At 55.5% G+C, this 7,199-nt stretch overlaps 1 long non-coding RNA gene across 1 annotated transcript; it reads right to left on the bottom strand.

Moving 5' to 3' along the window:
- Nucleotides 1-5,653: 5,653 nt before the first annotated feature.
- Nucleotides 5,654-7,180, bottom strand: LOC121665374. Its single transcript, XR_006016346.1, has 2 exons — nt 6,865-7,180; nt 5,654-6,499 (listed from the first exon to the last, which is right to left on the bottom strand). It is a non-coding gene; the product is annotated as an uncharacterized LOC121665374 (long non-coding RNA).
- Between the last annotated feature and the right edge of the window lie 19 nt (nt 7,181-7,199).

Below are 7,199 nucleotides of genomic sequence, written 5' to 3'. Positions count from 1 at the left end.
GCTGAAGCAATATTCCCACAGCAGTGGGGCAGCTGAGTGTGCACGGGGTTCTCAGCCTTCCCTTCCCCTCTCCTTGGTACTACTGCTCCCCACCCCTTCTCCCCAGGAACCTGGCACTGGTGGTGAGGAGCAGAAGTAATTCCCTGGGTGATTTTCCAAGGAACAAGTGGTGTCCAAGGCTGCCAGAGCTCCAGGAGCCTTTGGACAACGCTCTCAGGCAGATTGCTGGGGTGTCTGTGCAGGGTCAGGAGTTGGGCTGGATGGTCCCTGTGGATCCCTTGCAGCACAGCATATTCCATGACTGTCATTTAGTTGGTGATGATAAGGAAAAGGGAGTTGCAGACTTGATCCCGTGGTAGCAGGAGCGTTTCCTTCCCTGCCCAGGGAGTGCAGCCGCCTCCAGAGCAGCAGGAGCTGCAGCATCACCTGCTCTGGGTTCCGTCATCTTAAATTTATTGCGGAGCAGTGACCCCCACTGTCGTGATTCCACATCACTGCTCGAGCATCCTGTGGTGAGGAGGATTTAGGGATTAGAAATGAACTCAATTTTTTAAATCTAAAACTGAAATCTCAATAAATTGCACAGGATTGTCCCCACGAGCATCTCACACCCATGGTGGTGGTGGTGGTGGTGGTAGCCCGAGAACCCCCAGCCTGTGCGTGTTCCTGCCACTTCCCGCTTCCAGCTCTTGTTCAGGAAGAGGAATTCCTGCATTTTTGTAAACCTGCGGACGCAGTGTGGGCTGGTTTGGAGCTGAGAGCAGGATCTGTCCATTCCTCCCTCAGGCCTCACCCAGACAGGAAGGAAGTTCCTTCCTGTGATCGTGGACAGACACTTCCATTCCTGGCTGGGACAGCCCGGGAGAGTCCAGTGCGCAGTTTGGTCCTGGTTATGCAACTCACTGAGTCGTTCTCAGGGGAGAGGGAGGGGTTTCGCTGCACGCTTGGGTCACTTCTGGTCTTGCCTTGGCTCCTCTCAGGGTGTTTTTCCAGGCTGCTGGAGAGGGAGAAGCAGAGGATGAGGAGGGACCTGTGGCCCTGAGCACTCACAGGCGTTCCAGCTGCTGCAGCTGCCGCTGGAAAACTCTTCCAGAGCTCCCCTGGCGTTTCCCAAACCATCACCGCCCTGGCTGTGGCTCCAGCTGGTTCCTCCCGTTGGACTTCCAGCTGTCCTCTGCTGAGTGTGGATTGGGGTTGCTGTGCCCGTTCCCTGGCAGCGCAGGGAGCCGCCGTTCCCTGAGCCATCCCATGGGAATGTGCCCATCTGGCCTGGCCATGCCAGGAGGGGCTGACCTGGGGTGGGACAGTCGGTGATCCTGGATGTGGAGGTGGCCCCAGGCTGGCGTTGGCCGGGGTAGGATCGTGTTGGTGACTCGGGAGTTCACACCTGTCAGTGCCTTAGTTCCATTTCATGGATCAACACTTTGCTTGGGCTACTTTTCTTCCGTTTCTTTTTAAGGAAATCGATTCTCTCGGTGCCCACCTGAGGTTTGAGCACGCTCCTGGTGCAGCCTGGCGGAGCATCTCCGTGGGTGAGCAGAGGGCACCGAGTGTGAGGGAACTGTTCGGGATAACGGGCTCAGTGTAATAATCCCTGAGGTACTCCCTGGAATAGGGACAGAGCCCTGGAAGTTTCGCATGTGCTGCAGCTGGGTGTGGGATGATGGGTTTCAGAAGGGGGAATGCTGCAGCCTGTGCAGTTCCTGGGGTGGGATCAGCCTGTCCCACTGCTGAGGCTCCTTCCCATCATCCGCCCTTCCCACAGACAGTAAATCCACCTCCACACGGGATTTATAATAAAGGGATGTCGTGACGGGGTTTAAAGCATTAGACTGTGGTCCCCCAGGAGGAATGAATTTAACAGCACTGCAGGGAATGGTGGCATCAAAAATCCGGGATTTCCAGAGCCTGATGTCAGAGTGTTTGTGGCAGGGAAAGGAACCTGAGTAAGGGAAGAGGTTTCAGTTTCCCTTTTCAGGACACAGAACTGGAATTGGAGCCTGACCAACGCTTCGCTTCCCAGCCCCAAACCCCATGGACACCGGAGGCGCCAGCGCGGCTCTGGGGGCTCAGGTTTTGAGCCAGGGGGGCAGCAAGGGAAGGAATTTTACCGTCCCTCCTGGAATTCACAGGAAAGAGGAGGTTCCAAGCAGTTGCACTGGTTGGGGAGTTGGATTTTTTTTGGTTGCACAAAACAGCTGCTGGAGCAGCAGTTCCTGGTCAGGTCGTTACTGGGAGGGGCGCTCAGGAGAGGGATCCTCAGGAGGGAGGCAGCAAAGACAGCCCCGGGCCGGGAGGGTGGAGCGGGTTTGGGACTCTCTCCTCCGGGGAGGCTCAGGCCGATGGTTCCTGTGACCCACGGGAAGGTCGGGAGAACAGGACCGGGCTGGGGTTTCCCGCTGCAGGATCCCACAGCGGGAATGTGGGAGGGTCCCGAGCGATCACTTTGATTAGCACAGATCAATCGCGGGTGGGCAGAGCGCTCCGAGTGCGGCTCGGGCGGGTGCCGGGAGGGAGCGGCCCCGAGCGTTCCTCGGTCCCTGGGTTGTTTTTAATGCTTACGTTTGCTATTCGTGCAGAGCGAGTCTAAGAGCTTACAGTAATATATTTTAAGTAATATATATTTTAGTATCTGTAAAGAGCGGGCAAAGGAGGGGTTCTGAGGTGGTGACAGGGTACCGGAGGGCAGTTCCTCGGCCAGGCCAGCGGGGGTTACTGCAGCACAACTGAGAAGATTCATTTCCTGCCGTTAATGCAATAAAAACGGGAATTCTCACAAAGAAGCAATCCAATACTGTTTCCCAGAGGCTTTTCCTGTGTGGACAACAGGCCTGTAAACACAGTTCCAAAAATTCTAAACCTTTGTCTTTTGCCTTTTTAAAAGGGACTTCGATTGGGCTTGAGGGTCTGTACAGCAAAATCGAGGTGACACCATTTGAAAATGTATTTTTACACAAATAATATAGAAAAAAAATCATATTTTACATAAGAATTTTAAGTATTTGAAATATGTGTATATATATACTGTATGTACTTCGTATATGTTTTATTTTACATTTTCAATGTATTAAAAAGTATTTGAGCTGGTTGGATCTGAGATGTAATAGTGTTTAAAAACACAAAACCAAGGGAAAGGAGCCTGGGGGGAGAGCGGGTGGGAGCTCTGCAGGGAAGCACAAGCCCAGAGCAAAGGGCTTGGGGAAGGTTTTAGCAGTTTGAGAGCCTTCAGACACTTCCCAGTCCTGTGTCCTGCCTGTGTTGCCGTAAATGGTTCTGTTTTCCTCGTGACCACCTGGAGTGATCCACGTGGGAAGACCAGGAGCCGGGATGGATCCTCCCCACAACGATGGCCCTGCACAGCCAAAGCTGCTGCAGCCCTGCTCGGCCAAACCCAGCCCAGAGCGACTGGGTTTGCTCCAGCCCTGGAATGGGAGTAAATGGGGGGGTTCTCCACAGAATCATTTAGGTTGGAAAAGACCTCCAAGCTCATGGAATCCAACCTTTGACTGACGCCAGCCTGCGGGAGCCTCTCGTGGTGCTTACAGGGGATTCAGACACCAAACCTCCACCAGTGATTTCAGGGGAACTCCAGCAAAGCTGGGGATTTCTTCACTCTGCAGGGCTTTTGGTGAAAATCTCCCTGCAGAGGTCAATGCATCTTGGCAGCTGTCAGAATTGAATTCCCATTGGGAGCGGGGTCCCACCAGGGCACTGAGAGCAGGCTGAGGGGTCTGACCAGACGCAGCTCCATGTGCTGCAAATCCCAGCTCCTCCTGGAGCTCTTCCTTGGGCCCAGCAGCCAATCCCCCAGCACTGGGGGTGCCAATCTGGGGAGCAGGAGGAGACCCCTGGAGCGCCTGGCCCCAGGCTGCACCCAGCCAGGGAACACAGTCCCTGCTGAGGGAGGGTGGGGGCAGATTGGAGCCCAGAGGTGGCTGCACCAGCCCCATGTCCTGCTCTGTGAGGCCCTTGTTGGCTCAGGTGAATCTCAAATGACATTTATTCCATTTAATCCAGTGAGTGTTCCGGGATCCTGTCTGTAACCCAGAGCTGGGTGCAGCGGTTCTGCCCCTGGGATGTGCAGGGGAGGAAATGAGGTGGGAAAAGGAGCAGTGTGAACGTATCAGGGTCAAAGGTACAAAAATGACCCCCAGCTCATTCCACCCCCAGGTGTGGAACTGGTACTTCTGTCCTTGATTGTTGTTGGGATGTCCTGCAAAGACAAACCGTGGCACCCAGCTGTCAGAGCTGCTCTGGGCAGGATGGGGACTTGAACCACCCCTGCACTGAGAGGAGAATGCGGGGGCTGGGCAGGGCTGTCCCTCCTGTGCCTCGGCTCCGTGTCCAGAGGGATCCTGCCTTCATCCCAGACCTCCTCATCCCAGCTGCCTGCCCCACCTGCAAAGCCACCTCACACCTGAGAGGGAATGACAGCCTTGAGAGTTGGTTCCTATTTAAGGTACATGGGTGAGATAAAATATAAAATGGCGAAGTGTTGGAGCTGCTGCACTTCCGAACAAACCTCCCGTATTCCCCTGGTACTGCTGCCCCTCCCAGCCCTCCCCTCCCAGTGCAAAACTCAACTGAACTGGTCTCCTTTGCCTTTCAGTTCTGACTTCTCTGATGGTGCATTGCGGATTTTATAGTGGAAAAGGTGGGCTGAGAGCTTTTTACCTTTGGAGGGCTCTGGGCTCCTCCAGGCCTGATCCCAGGGATGTGATCCCCCGGGCAGTGAACATGCTGCAGCTACCACAGCTTCCTCCGGGCCTGCTTCCCAGTGGATGGGATTCACCTGTCCTGATGGGATGGGTGCTACCTTGAGCCTCATGGACACAGGTTTTAATCTGGTGTCCAGAGGTGTCCCAAGGATGAGCTCACAAACCGACTCCGTAGCACTTCCAGACCACCTTATACAATGTATAAAATTCCACCTTAGCATCTGGCACAGAGGGGGATCTGAGGGCTGCTCCCAACAGCCCATTCCCAACCTGGCAGTGGAATATCCGTGCCCTCAGGACATGGCACCAGACAAAATCCTTCCCCGTGGCTCATGTCCTACCGCGGATTCTGTTCCTCCCACAGCGCCGTCTCTGGAAATGAACGTGCGATCCCGTGGTTCCTCAGCACACGGACAGACGCGTGTGTTTCACCGTCATGGTCCATCTTCTGCTCTCTGAAACCATTTGGGCCTCAACTCCTGCCGATGGGGGTTTTCAGGGATTTCCTTTTGCCTTCCCCCAACAGCGAACTGCACTTCCCTGGCTTTACAAGCCGTGGGCATCTGTTAAATTTTCTTTTGGCACATTTTAAGGGGACAACTTTGGTTTATTACTCAGCCTTAATAAAGCTGCAGTCCCCTCACTTCTTGGGGTCCCAAGACACTTCAGGAACATGGAACTGTATCAAGTGATAGGAACTTGATTTCCCTTAAATGGAGGGATTCAGGGAAACAGGTGTGTAACCAACTCCCCTGATTTCTGACAGGAAAACTCCGAATGCACTTAACAACTCGGTAAAATCAGCAGCACTGAGGAATGTGCAAGAGTTGGGATTTCTTTTCCCTGAATACATTAAAAGTATCAACAATTCTGTATTTTAAGTATGGAAGGGGTTGGAGGCCTGCCAGTGGGAATAATCCACCCCAGCCCTCAGGTGGCATCTTGGTGGCATCACTAGATTTTAATTTCTTCTCCTTTTTAATCACTGTGAGTAATTAATGGCTCTATCTCGTTGTTCAGTAAGTAAAACCCTTTTTTTTTTCTAGCCAGGCAGAATTCCCCCGGGACCCTTGGGAAGAAGGAGGATGGGCACGGCCCACAGAGGAGAGGGAAGCCTGAACTCGCAGTGTCAGAGGCATAAAGAAATAACTAAAGCCATGGCACCATCTGGTGTTTTTCCAGGTTCCAGCACGTCTCCCTATAGCCCACGGCAGACGGCTTTTCCAAATGCTGCTTTGGCTGCTGCTGGGTTTAGGATGTAATGCAGCCAGCTGGAATCACCCTTCCCACCACCCCTCCCTAATTCGGTTCCACTGCCACCCGTGGGGTTGGCTCCGGAATTCCGGGACAAACCGAGCACCGTCATTGGCGCAGACAGCTCGGGATGAGCATCGCCACAGCACCAGCTACAACGTCTCAGCAGCACTTTCCCCTCTCGTTTTCCTATTTCTTGACAAACATCTCCCTCCCACTAGTGCAAACCGTGAATGGTCCCTCCTCTCCACGCTCGGTGTAGGAATTCTCCTCCCTTCCTGCGGGCACAGGCAGCGTCTGCAGGAGGAACTGTGGCATTTCCACAGGGAGCAGAGGAGCCGGGAACAGATGCCCGCCGTGCCGGATGCTCCTCAGGAGTCGCTGACGGAGCGGGCGCTGCCGGCACTGTTGGTGCTGCCGGCGGCTGCCGGCGAGGCGGGCTGTGACATCCCCAGAGGCCACGGAACGCTGTTCTCCACGACGGAGCCGGTGTCATTCGAAACACCGGCTGTGCTGTGGCAGGGGAGCTGTGGCACACGGCAGAAGCTGTGAGCAGGCTGCCCCGGGGACAGGGGACACGTCCTTCGGGGGCACAGGTCCTTACGAGCTAAAGCTGCCCTCACAACCCATAGAAACACAGATCCATGGAATGGTTTGGGTGGGAAGGGACCTCACACTCACCCAGTGCCACCCCTGCCATGGCAGGGACACCTCCCACTGTCCCAGGCTGCTCCCAGCCCTGCCCAGCCTGGCCTTGGGCACTGCCAGGGATCCAGGGGCAGCCCCAGCTGCTCTGGGCACCCTGTGCCAGGGCCTGCCCACCCTCCCAGGGAACAATTCCTGCCCAATCCCCCATCCAGCCCTGCCCTCTGGCACTGGGAAGCCATTCTACCTTGTCTTGTCCTTCCAGGTCTTGTCCCCAGTCCCTCTCCAATTCTCTTGGAGCCTCTTTAGACACTGGAAGGGGCTCTAAGGTCTCCCCGGACCCTTCTCTTCTCCAGCCTGAACATTCCCAGCTCTCCCAGCCAGGCTCCAGCCCTCGGAGCTGAGGGGATGGAGATGAGCAATGGCTGTGGCTGGATGCTGACGGCACGGCAGTCGCTCACAGCTGTGAGGGGGTGGCCATGACTGACGGAGTACCAAGGCTGCCCCTGCCAACACCGCGATCCGCCTCGCTCCCCTCAGGCGGCCCCAGCCCCTCAGGGCGGGCCGGGGGCGGGGCGCCCC

This window comes from Corvus kubaryi, unplaced genomic scaffold (assembly GCF_017639235.1).
Source record: "Corvus kubaryi isolate FWS band 111438036 unplaced genomic scaffold, C.kubaryi_AGA036_p1.0 37323, whole genome shotgun sequence".
Classification (NCBI taxonomy): Eukaryota; Metazoa; Chordata; class Aves; order Passeriformes; family Corvidae; genus Corvus; species Corvus kubaryi.
The sequence above is the reverse complement of the archived record's forward strand: the minus strand, read 5'-3'. Positions and strand labels throughout refer to the sequence as shown.